General features: G+C 47.2%; 1 long non-coding RNA gene and 1 other non-coding gene across 2 annotated transcripts; one reads left to right on the top strand and one right to left on the bottom strand.

The window, feature by feature from the left end:
• Positions 1 to 3,731: 3,731 nt before the first annotated feature.
• Positions 3,732 to 10,187, bottom strand: LOC140712845 (uncharacterized). Its single transcript, XR_012094651.1, has 2 exons — positions 9,322 to 10,187; positions 3,732 to 4,042 (listed from the first exon to the last, which is right to left on the bottom strand). It is a non-coding gene; the product is annotated as an uncharacterized lncRNA (long non-coding RNA).
• LOC119621323 (U6 spliceosomal RNA) lies at positions 6,507 to 6,608 on the top strand. The gene has a single exon (XR_005237874.1). It is a non-coding gene; the product is annotated as a U6 spliceosomal RNA (small nuclear RNA).
• Positions 10,188 to 12,079: the final 1,892 nt, after the last annotated feature.

The raw sequence follows: 12,079 nt of genomic DNA on the forward strand, positions 1-12,079 counted from the left end.
GCTGGGATACAGGCGCCTGCCACCATGCGTAGCTAATTTTTTAAATATTTAGTAGAGATGGGGTTTCACCATGTTGACCAGGCTGGTCTTGAACTTCTGACCCCAGGTGATCCACCTGCCTTGGCCTCCCAAAGTGCTGGGATTATAGGCGTGAGCCACCACGCCTGCCTGGCTTTTTTTTTTTTTTTTTTTTTTTTTTTGAGACAGAGTCTTGCTTTGTCACCCAGTCTGGAGTGATCTCAGCTCACTGCAACCTCCACCTCCCGGATTCAAGTGATTCTCCTGCCTCAGCCTCCCAAGTAGCTGGGATTACAGGCACCCACCACCACGCTAATTTTTGTATTTTTTGGTAGAGATGGGGTTTCACCATGTTGCCCACGGCTGGTCTCCAACTCCTGACCTCAAGTGATCTACCCTCCTCGGCCTCCCAAAGTGCTGGGATTACAGGCATGAGCCGCCGCACCCAACCTTGATTTAAATTTCTAAAAATCTCAACATAATGTGTTTGGCTGTTATTCTTATTATGCTTAGAGTCAGGCACTAGCACATACTAGACCTAATCTTGACTGATTTGAAAAGACCGCTGAAATCCATGATTTGCTACCAATTCTCTGTGTCTGCTGTGGCCAATATAAAGAAACTTGGATGCACTTAATTTATGAAGACAAGCATTTGCTGATCTGGAAGTTGAATGATACATGTGAATCCAATGATGCTGTACCCCTGCAGATAATGGCAGGCTGGATGTAGCGTGTTAGTCGTCATATTCTGTGTGCTCCCTGTAATGGGGGCACTTCCCTTCCATCGTGGCGAGGCCAAAGCAGAGGTACACAGACCTGAACACAAACACGAAAAACACCTTACCACGTGGGAGTCCGGGGCAGGCTCGGGCACATCCATTCCTCTGGCATTTGAGCAGCTGTTTTCCACAGCATTAACGCAGCACAGCAGGGTAAGTCAGATTAAAAACCAGTAAGAGTAGTCTCCTCATACCACCCTCAACTTCTTCCTACTTCACCAAAAAACCAATAAAAGACTGAATGTGGCCCTTTGTCAGCTAGACCTCAAAATCTTCTTTGCTTTATATGCGTATTTCCAATAAAAAACTACAAAGATTGTTAAAAGTGCTTTTATTTTTATTTATTTATTTATTTATTTAATTTATTTATTTTTAGAGCCAGGGTCTCACTCTGTTGCCCAGGCTGGAGTTCAGTGGTGCAATCATAGCTCAATGCATCCTCCAACTCCTGAGCTCAAGTGATCCTCCCACTTCAGCCTCCAGAGAAGCTGGGACTACAGGTGCGTGCTACCATGTCAAGCTAATGCTTTTGGTTTTTTAAGAGTTTTGTTGAGTCAGGGTCTTGTTATGTTGCCCAGGCTGGTCTCAAACTGCTAGCTTCAAGCAGTCCTCCTGCCTCAGTCTCCCAAAGGGTTGATATTACAGGCATGAGCCACCGTGCCTGGCCTTACAGTCCTTTTGAAACACAAGACAAGAAACATTTGACCGCGTGTGGTAGCTCACGCCTATAATTCCAGCACTTTGGGAAGCCAAGGTAGGCGGATCACCTGAGGTCAGGAGTCTGAGACCAGCCTGGTCAACATGGTGAAACCCCATCTCTACTAAAAATACAAAAATTGCCAGGCGCGGTGGCTCGTGCCGGTAATCCCAGCACTTTGGGAGGCCAAGGCAGGTGGATCACGAAGTCAGGAGTTCAAGACCAGCCTGGCCAAGATGGTGAAACCACATCTCTACTAAAAATACAAAAAATTAACTGGGCATGGTGACACGTGACTGTAATCCCAGCTACTCGGGAGACTGAGGCAGAGAATTGCTTAAAACCCAGGAGGTGGAGGTTTCAGTGAGCCGGTATCTCGCCACTGCACTCTAGCCTGGGCAACAGAGTGAGACTCTGTCTCAAATAAAATAAAATAAAATAAAAATAAAAATACAAAAATCAGCTGGGCGTGGTGGCACGCACCTGTAATCCCAGCCACTCAGGAGGCTGAGGCAGGCGAATCGCTTGAACCCGGGAGGCGGAGGTTGCAGTGAGCCAAGATCACGCCATTGCACTCCAGCCTGGGCAACAGAGTGAAACTCAATCTCAAAAAAAAAAAAAAAAAAAAAAAAGGAAACATTTATTGAACACCTAGTACATTCCATGCACTGTAGTGTGTGTAGTTTTATTTAATTTCATCTCTGCACAACCCTGGGAAACAGTCTATTAGCAGACACAGAGGATAAGGCATAGGACAATCAGGTAACACACGCAGGGCCAAATATCATAAGTGGCAGAATTCAAATTAAAGCCACCTTCCAAGCCATGTCCTTCCCATCATCACAATACTGCATGTCTACAGCACAGTAGATGGGCAGAACCCTTCTTAGCAACAGCAAGCAGCTGAGCAGAAAGTAATTGCAGGAGGCAGAGCCAAGAGGAAAACTGCTGAGAGTGCTGACAGTAGGTGGAGAGAACAGAAGCACACACCGTAGGGTGCAATCTTAGTGAGCTTTGTTTTCCTTCAATAGAGGTGAGTTCAGACCCAGGCGTGTCTCTCAAACATTCATTCCCCTTGCTTGGGCACCATAGACTTGAAGGATTGGACTCAGGAGTGGGGGAGGACACACGGGAAGTTGCTTTCCTGGTGTGAGGACTCCGGCCACAGTGGTAGTGTACAGCAAGTACAGGGTAACAGAAGGGCCAGCAGGAGGACACGGTGCAATGGTGTACCAAGGGACAGGAGACTGAATCAGAGCCACAGGACAGAGCTCCACCTGTTTCCAGGGAGGTGCCTGGGGGGCTCCCGGAAGCCAAAAGCAGCGCCCAGAGGCAGTGTGAAGAGGTCTTCGTCAGACCCCAGGGTTTGGGCAGGGATAGTGGGTGACCTGTGTGCTGGCTCTCCAGAAACTGAAAGCAGCGAGAGACGCTTGGGCTCCATTTTTAGTTTTTCTGGTTTGTTTTGTTTTGTTTTTTGCAGGCACTCAGTGGTTAGCTGGAAATAAAGGTGGAGGAACTGGGCAGTTCAAAGGCAGAGACGGCTTCCCCCACCCCCGCCCCACCTCCCCTTTCACTCAGAAAAGCCACAAAAGCGTGGCCCCAGGGTGTGTGTGAAAGGAGGGAGGAGTGACTCCACCTAGCTCCTCTGGAGTAGAGGGAGGTTGTGGGCCTGGTGTCGTGCGCGCATGCCTGCGTGTGCCTGTGTGTGTGCCTGTGTGTGTGCCTGCGTGTGCCTGTGTGTGTGCCTGTGTGTGTGCGTGCTTGCCAGGTGCTCAAGGGTCGGGGGAGTTGGCCGAGAAGACTGAGGAGATAGAGGGAGGTGGAGGGAAGTGTAATAGAAGGAGGTAGAGGAAGGTGGCTGCCATAGAGCTTTGGCTCTGGCTGGCCCGATCCTCTTTCTGAAGTTGCAGCTGCACTTCGGGGCCAGGCACTGTTGACACTGTGGGTATAAACGTGTGGCCAGCAGCAGCATAGAGACTCAGGGTCTTGAGAAAGAAAGTGGTGACTTCCCCCTCTTCCTTCCTTCTTTCCTCTACAGAGTCTGCCATCTGGGGGCAGAGATATGGGCAAACCCTCATTATAATACTAGCAGTGAAGGGCTGGGCATGACAGGTGGAAACCCCATTGGCTCTAGAACTCAGGGCATGGAATTTGGTATGGTGGCAGGCAGGGGTCCAGAGGTGGTGTTTGTCCTCTATCTCTGTGTAATGAAGTAGCTTAAGGTATAGCAGTTTGAGAGAAGAAATGTTTATTATCTCACAATTTCTTTGGGTCATAAACACGGGTATGGCTTAGCTGGGTGCTTTGTGGCTGAAGGTGTTTCATGAGGTTACAGTCATGCCACCAGCTGGGGCTGCCATCTCATCTGAAGGCTCAACACTGGGGGACCGAAGTCCAAGCTCCCTCACATGGTCACCAGCAGGATTCAGTTCTTCGAAGGCTGTCATTTAGAAGCCTCCCTCTGTCCCTCCTTACAGGTCCTTCTCACAGGGCACTTCGTGACATGGCAGCTGACTTTCTGGAGACCATCCAAGTGAGAAAGAGCCCTTAGAAAGAAGTGACAGTCTTTATGTAACCTAATCTCAGAAGTGATGTCTCATCCCTTCTGCAAGTTTCTATTATTCAAAATTGCATCAGTAAATCCAGCTGACTCAAGGGAAAGGGATTCCTAGGAGGTAGGGGTCACTGTGGGCCATTCTAGAGGCTGCATGTCACAGCATCCAAGCTGAGCCCTACAGAGTGACAGGAGTTCATCAGGCAGCGAGGCAGGAGGGAGCTGAGGGACGGCAGGTGCAGTGAACCGTGGCTGTAGCTCAGTATGGCTGCACAGAGGGCGCTGCCTGAGGGTGAGGGGTGCCATGGAGAGCCCAGCGGGGCCCAGAACTTGTACCATCTTTTAACCCGAGTTTGCAAGGGTGGACTTTATCCTGCAAGCGTGAAGAGCCTAAAGCTGGAGGCTAACAGTTAAGATTTGGCTTTAAAAAGATTACACTCCTGGCCCAGCTCGGTGGCTCATGTCTGTAATTCCAGCACTTTGGGAGGCTGAGGTAGGCGGGTCACCTGAGGTCAGGAGTTCGAGACCAGCCTGGCCAACATGTTGAAACCCTGGCTCTACTAAAAATACAAAAAAATTATCTGGGCAAGGTGGTGGGTGCTTGTAATCCCAGCTATGAGCGAGGCTGAGGCAGGAGAATCGCTGGAACCCAGGAGGTGGAGGAGGTCGCAGTAAGCCGAGATGGCGCCGCTGCACTCCAGCCTGGGTGACAGAGCGAGACTGTATCTGAAAGAAATGAAAGGAAAGGAAAAGAAAGGAAAAAAAAAAAGAAACGAAAACAAGGAAAGTTACCACTGCTGTGGGAGAATGGATTGAAGGGAGTAAAAGAGCAGAGGGAGGCCAACTGGCGGGCTGAGGCGGATGCGGGGATTGCACTGAGGAGCTGGAGAGGCCAAATGGCTGGCGTCACTGGGTGTAGGAACTGACTGCTATGTCTGTCTTCCTCCTCGGGAACATAAGCTCAATGAGGACAGGGATACTTGTTTGTAGTCTCTGGTATCCCCAGTGTTTAGGACAGTGGTGCTAGATGGATGACTAGGACACCCCCAGGTTTCTGGCTTGAGTAACTGGGCGGAGCTATTCTCTAAGCTGTGAGGCACAGAGGGCAAACATGGATAGGAACTTAACATTTGAGAAATACTGAGTTTGAGGTGCTTTGTAGGCCATCTGAGAATAAATGCTTAGTAGGCAGTTGATGTGCGGGGATCTGGAAAGCCTCTCAAAGAAATGGTGAGAGATGGAGACTTGAGAATCCAAGCACCTAGACACCAATGATGGGAGTAGTTAACAAGGCCCTAGGACCCTTCCCCAGAGTTTCTAGGACACCTTATGCAGCAACGTTGCTTGCTTTGAAAGATAGTAAAGGAAGAAAGTCTTGCCAATTGTCTTTCACAAAAGAAAGTCGAAAATATGTTGCCAGAGAGGAGAGGAGAAAGCCAGGAATCACAGGAAGCCAGAAGAGAGTTTCAGGTACTGTGAGAACAGCACAGTAGGTTAGGTAAGGACTGAAAGGAGGCCAGTGAGTTGAAGCCCACTGTGGGTGGGGAGGAAGGAGAAAAGGAATGTTTTCCAGAAACGCAAAGCATTACTTAATATTTATTTTATTTTAGTTTTTTGAGATGGAGTCTCACTCTGTTGTCCAGGCTGGAGTGCGGTGGCGCGATCTCTGCTCACTGCAACCTCTGCCTCCCAGGTTCAAGTGATTCTCCTGCCTCAGCCTCCAGAGTATCTGGGATTACAGGCGCCCACCAACACGCCTAGCTAATTTTTGTATTTTTAGTAGAGACAGGGTTTCACCATATTAGCCAGGCTGGTCTCGAACTCCTGACCTTGTGATCTGCCCGCCTCAACCTCCCAAAGTGCTGGGATTACAGGCGTGAGCCACCATACTCGGCCTATTTTATATTATACTTATTTGATTTTATTTCTCGCTCTGTTATTCAGGCCGAAGTGCAGTGGTACAATCATGGCTCACTACAGCCTCCACCTTCTGATTCTCAAGCAATCCTCCCACCCCAGCCTCCCAGAGTGCTGGGATTACAGATGTAAGCCACCACACCTGGCCTCCATTACTTAAAAATTGTTTAAATTAAAGGCTGGGCACAGTGGCTCACACCTATAATCGCAGCACTTTGGGAGGCCGAGGCAGGAGGATCACCTGCGGTCAGGAGTTTGAGAGCAGCCTGGCCAGCATGGTGAAACCCCGTCTCTACTAAAAATACAAAAATTAGCTGGGCATAGTGGTGGGTGCCTGTAATCCCAGCGACTTGGGAGGCTGAGGCTGGAGAATCCCTTGAACCCAGGAGGCAGAGGTTGCAATGAGCAGAGATCGTGCCATTGCACTCCAGCCTGGGCAACTGAGTGAAATTCTGCCTCAAAAAAAAAAAAAAAAAAAAAAGATTAAAATTAAAACTGTCACTTCTGAACACCATTAAAAAACAAAGTACCTGCTTCGGCAGTACATATACTAAAATTGGAACATTGGAACCATAACAGAGAAGATTAGCATGGCTCCTGCAAAAGATGACAGGCAAATTCATCAAGCATTCCTATTATTATTATTATTATTATTTTTGAGACAGTGTTTCACTCCTATCACCACAGCTGGAGTACAGTAGCATGATCTCAGCTCACTGCAACCTCCACCTTCCGGGCTCAATGGATTCTTCTGCCTCAGCCTCTGGAGTAGCTGGGACTATAGGCATGCACCACTGTGCTCAGCTAATTTTTGTATTTTTGGTAGAGGCGGGGTTTCACTATGTTACCCAGGCTGGTTTCGAACTCCTGAGCTCAAGCGATCCACCCGCCTCAGTCTCCTAAAGTGCTGGGATTACAGGTATGAGCCACCGTGCCCAGCCTCATATTTTTTATATTCATTTTGAAAAAAAAAACAACATACAAAATATAGATAAGCATTTAGATCACAAGTTCCTCAAACTGGTCTTTGTCGCAGCAATTTAGGAATCACATAGGTGGTTTTTAAAAATACATGTTCTGCCGGGCATGGTGGCTCATGCCTGTAATCCCAGCACTTTGGGAGTCCGAGGCGGGTGGATCATGAGGTCAGGAGATCGAGACCATCCTGGCTAACACGGTGAAAAATACAAAAAAATTAGCCGGGCATGGTGGTGGGCGTCTGTAATCCCAGCTACTCTGGGAGACTGAGGCAGGAGAATGGCATGAACCCGGGAGGCGGAGCTTGCAGTGAACTGAGATCGCGCCACTGCACTCCAGCCTGGGAACAGAGTAAGACTCCGTCTCAAAAAAAGAAAAAAAAAAAAATGCAGATTCTGGGTTTGCCCCAGTTCCATAAAATTCACCTCTCAAGGGTGAAGCAGGAGAAAACTATTTTTTAATGTGCCAAGTGACTTTGAAGTGTGACAAGTTTTTCAAACATTTTATTTGGAGTTTTCTGCTTTTATTATTTTTAATTGACACATAATAATTGCATATATTTATGCGGTGCCATGTAAGATTTTGATATAGGCACACAATGTGTAATGATCTAATCAGGGTAATTAACATATCCATAACCTCCAAGGGTTTTGAATCACTCATTTAAACCTCTAATACTCATTTTTTCTTTGACTTTAAGCCCTTTTAGAATAAATAAAGCGATACAAAATATTCATAGATTACTAAACTGTTAGAAGCCAATTGTTACATTTAAGACTTTAATAGGGAACTTAAAGCAATCAAGAAAATAAAATCTCCACAAAGTTTTAAAAAATAACTATAAAATACATCCTGTAGGCCAGGTGCGGTGGCTCAATCCCAAAACTTCGGGAGACGGAGGCAGGCGGATCACCTGAGGTCAGGAGTTCGAGACCAATATGAAGAAACCTCTTCTCTACTAAAAATACAAAATTAGCCGGGTGTGGTGGCGCATGCCTGTAATCCCAGCTACTCGGGAGGCTGTAATTCCAGCTACCCAGGAGGTGGAGGTTGCGGTGAGCTGAGATTGCACCACAGCACTCCAACCTGGGCAACAAGAGTGAAACTCTGTCTCCAAAAATAAATAAATAAATAAATAAAATCTTGCAGGTTTATTATCAAGAAAATGCTGATGACTATAATTAGGACTATAAATTTAGTTGAGAGTGAGAGCTAGATTAGTAAATAAAATTGTCTGTAAACATTTGTAAATCAGTCATCCTCCTGGGTACGGTTTGTGCTTAAGTGAAGAGTAGGGACAGCTACTGGCTCTGGATGGGGGAGAAGTCTTCCTTGTTTCATAGTCAAGGAAAGCTCCCAGCTGACCACCAACGTCTTCTCTTGGAAAACGCCACAGCTACCTTCTTGCCATTCCTAGAGCAATTTTCCAGCCTGAGTTGCACGACTGCCTCCATTTCCTCACCACTCTTGTTTGTCCCTGGCAGTTCACTTTGATTCTCAAAAGTCCATTAAAAACCCTTTCCAGGTCCTCGGGGATCCCTGGCCATGTAAGCTCTGCAACCATCAAGCAGCCTTTCTAGTACAAAGTCTCTAGAGCTTTCCACAGCCTCTAGCTCGGTCTCTTCCTCTCCAGGCTGGCCACAGACCCCCAGGGACCTCTCTGCCGTCTCTTGGAAATATCTTTCTAAATTCCCCACTCCCCCTCCCGCCTTTCCACGACTTTTGAGTTGCAGTAGTTTGCCCAGTTCCCCTTTTCCTTGTAGTCTTTAAATAGAAGTCCACAGGTTTTTCATTTGTTTATAGGATTTACTCTCCATCAGGAAATGAAAATAAACATAGGGAAGTTGATAAGTCACAGCTCCCCACCCCCCCAGCCCTTGCTCAGGGGAAGCCTCTCTAGCAAGGCTCAGATGTTTCCATCTTAAGGTTAAATCACACCAAACAATAGACGCTCTTTGGTTTCACCTCAGTGGGTGGGATGTGCCTCGTTTCATGATCTCCTGCCCCACACAGGATTTCTCTGGACTCCTTAGAGTGTTTCTTCAAAACTAGTTCAATCTTGATCTAATTAGTCCCCAAAGAGATGCAAACCAAACGAGATACAATTTTTGTTCTATCAAGAGGGCACAAAAATAAAAAATAAAAATTAAGCCTGAGAATAGCCTGTTTGGGCCAGCTTGCTGGGAAGCGGACTCATTTTTATACTGCTGGAGGGGTTCGGAATCAAGAGTCTTAAATAAGTGTATCCCCTTCAACCCAGTAATCCCACTTCTAGGAAAATATCCTGAGGAAATAATCAAGATGTGCAGTCAAGAACTGATGAACAAAAGATACTCACTGCAGAGCCATCATTGAGAAGAACTGGAAGGGACTTACATGCCTCCCAGGTGGGGCTTGGCTCTGCAAATCCTCATCTGACTATGGTGGAATGGGGTGCATCCAGTCATGCAGTCATCCGTGCGACAAGTAGTTATTCAGTACCTACTCCGCGTTAGGGACACAATGCAGAGTATTGTTAACTTGGCTGGGTAAACAGGTAAGTTCTCAGCCCCTCCCCCGCCGCAAAATCCATGATCTCCTAAAGTAAAGCAATTTAAAATTGTTCACATTATTTGGGTGTGTGTGTGTGTGTGTGTGTGTGTGTGTGAAGGGGCACTTCATCGCCCTCCACCTCTCATCCCCCGCACCGCAAGCAGTTGCCAAATTCAAATAATTTTTCCTTCAATGCTTCTCCCATGTGACCTCTCCTTTTCTTTCAAAAGCAAATCCTAAGTCTGGGAGGTAACCCGATCACCGCGGAAAGAACGCCGACATGGAAATCTTCGGATTGGTTTCTCGTTCCAGGAAGTTGCGCTACTTTGGGCAAATCACGTCATCTCTGGGACTGTTTCTAATCAGAATAAAGAAAGGGCTGGACCAATCTTTCAGATCCTTTGAATCCAATGGCCTTTTTGGCCTTATGACGGAACCGTCTGTAGATGAGAGCATCTGAACCCCAGTTAAAGGGAAGGGGACAGTGAAGCCCTTGAAGATCTGGGGCATTTTCCTGGACACCAAAAAGGCAAAGGGCTGTCTAGAGTGAAAGTATAAGTCAGACAGGCCCTGTTACAGGAAGGTCCCTGCACTCTGCTCTTCTCCCCGAGCCAACCCCAAACTCTAGCAAGCAGGCCTGTCATCCTTCCAGGTGCGATATAATATTAAGAAGCATCAGCTAACAATTATTGGTGCTACTAGGGGCAGGCGATTTGCGGTTCCTTCACTTTCACACAAAAGTATGAGGTCTGTTTTACTATTCCCATTCTAAAGGCAAAATGGAAGCTCACAGCGGTTACAGAACTAATGGGAAGTGACAGGTCTATTTGCCACCTCTATACTGGCCAGTCTTCTTTTTTCTCAAAGGGCGAGATGGGGGAGCAGCCTCCCGTGTTATCACCCTCTCCTGCAGAAGACAGAAGCATAGGTCATTATGGTAATAAGGGTTTGTTGATTACCAACTGGGAGACAGAGATGAGGTAAATCACAAGCATGTAGGTTAGCAGGGCTGCAGAAGTTTGTAAATAAATGATCTTAGAATCTCCTGCAGCCCCATTCTTTCATTGGTAACCTACCTCCTCCCTGCCCTCATCCCCATAGCGCCCTTCCCCCATTAGGGTGAAGGGTCAGCTCTAAAAATGCAGTCAGGAAGGAACAATGAGAGTCCTCTCCCCTCCTGGGAGAAATGCAATTTGCATCTCAGATGAGCTCAGATTGGTGAAGCCTCGTTTGGACTCTGATCCTTGCAGTAAGGATCTGCTCTGGGAATCTCCTGTGACCTATTGAGGTTTGCTGCTCCAAAGGAATAAGGAGTCTTTGACATTAATGTCCATTTAACTCAGGGATCTAAAAAGGCAGGTTAGTGTTAGAGTTCTATGGGCACCCCAAAACTGTACCTAAGAGTGTGTGTGTGCGTTCATAATGTGTGTTTTCCTGGGGATGGTGTAGTTTTCTTTAGATTGTCAAAGGAATTTAGAGCTGCCCAAAGGTTAAAAACTTGTGTGACAAGTGAGTGTGATGAAGGAGGAACAGTGGTGCAAATCCTGTTGGGGGGGGAATGGGGGAATGACTTAACAAACCCAGACGTGGGGGTGAGAGGGAAATAATTCAGGTGAGACTCCACCCACAGGTAGGATTCTTTTTTTCTTTTTTGTAGGTAACATTTTTTGTTTTCTTCCGTGTGCCAGGCATTGTTCTAAACTAAATATACAAGGCCAGGTGCAGTGGCTAACTCCTGTAATTCCAACACTTTGAGAAGCCGAGGTGGGTGGGTCACTTGAGGGCAGGAGTTCGAGACCAGCCTCATCAACATGGTGAAACCCCAGCTCTACTAAAAATAGAAAAATTAGCCAGGCATGGTGGCTCGTGCCTGTAGTCTCAGCTGCTCGGGAGGCTGAGGCAGCAGAATCTCTTGAACCCCGGAGGAGGATGTTGCAGTGAGCTGAGATTGCACCACTGCACTCCAGCCTGGGCAACTGAGAAGACGGTCTCAAAAATAAAAACTAAAAAAAAAATAAAGATAAACAAATAAACTAAAATCTATGAGAATTAGGTAATTCTGTATCTCTCTCTTTCTTTCTTTTTTTTTTTTGAGACAGAGTCTCGCTCTGTCGCCCAGGCTGGAGTGCAGTGCTCCTATCTTGGCTCACTGCAAGCTCCGCCTCCCGGATTCATGCCATTCTCCTGCCTCAGCCTCCCGAGTAGCTGGGACTACAGGCGCCCGCCACTATGCCCGGCTAATTTTTTTATATTTTTAGTAGAGACAGGGTTTCACCGTGTTAGCCAGGATGGTTTCGATCTCCTGACCTTGTGATCCACTCGCCTCGGCCTCCCAAAGTGCTGGGATTACAGGCGTGAGCCACTGTGCCCGGCCTCTTTTTTTTTATTTTTGACATAGTTTTGCTCTTATCGCCCAGACTGGAGTGCAGTGGTGCAATCTTGGCTTACCGCAACCTTCACCTCTCGGGGTCAAGTGATTCTCCTGCCTCAGCCTCCCAAGTAGCTGGAGTTACAGGTGCACACCACTAGGACCGGCTAATTTTTGTGTTTTTTTAGTAGAGACGGGGTTACACCATGTTGGCCAGGCTGGTCTTGAACTCCT

The sequence above is a fragment of the Chlorocebus sabaeus genome, chromosome 11 (genome assembly GCF_047675955.1).
Source record: "Chlorocebus sabaeus isolate Y175 chromosome 11, mChlSab1.0.hap1, whole genome shotgun sequence".
Lineage (NCBI taxonomy): Eukaryota > Metazoa > Chordata > Mammalia > Primates > Cercopithecidae > Chlorocebus > Chlorocebus sabaeus.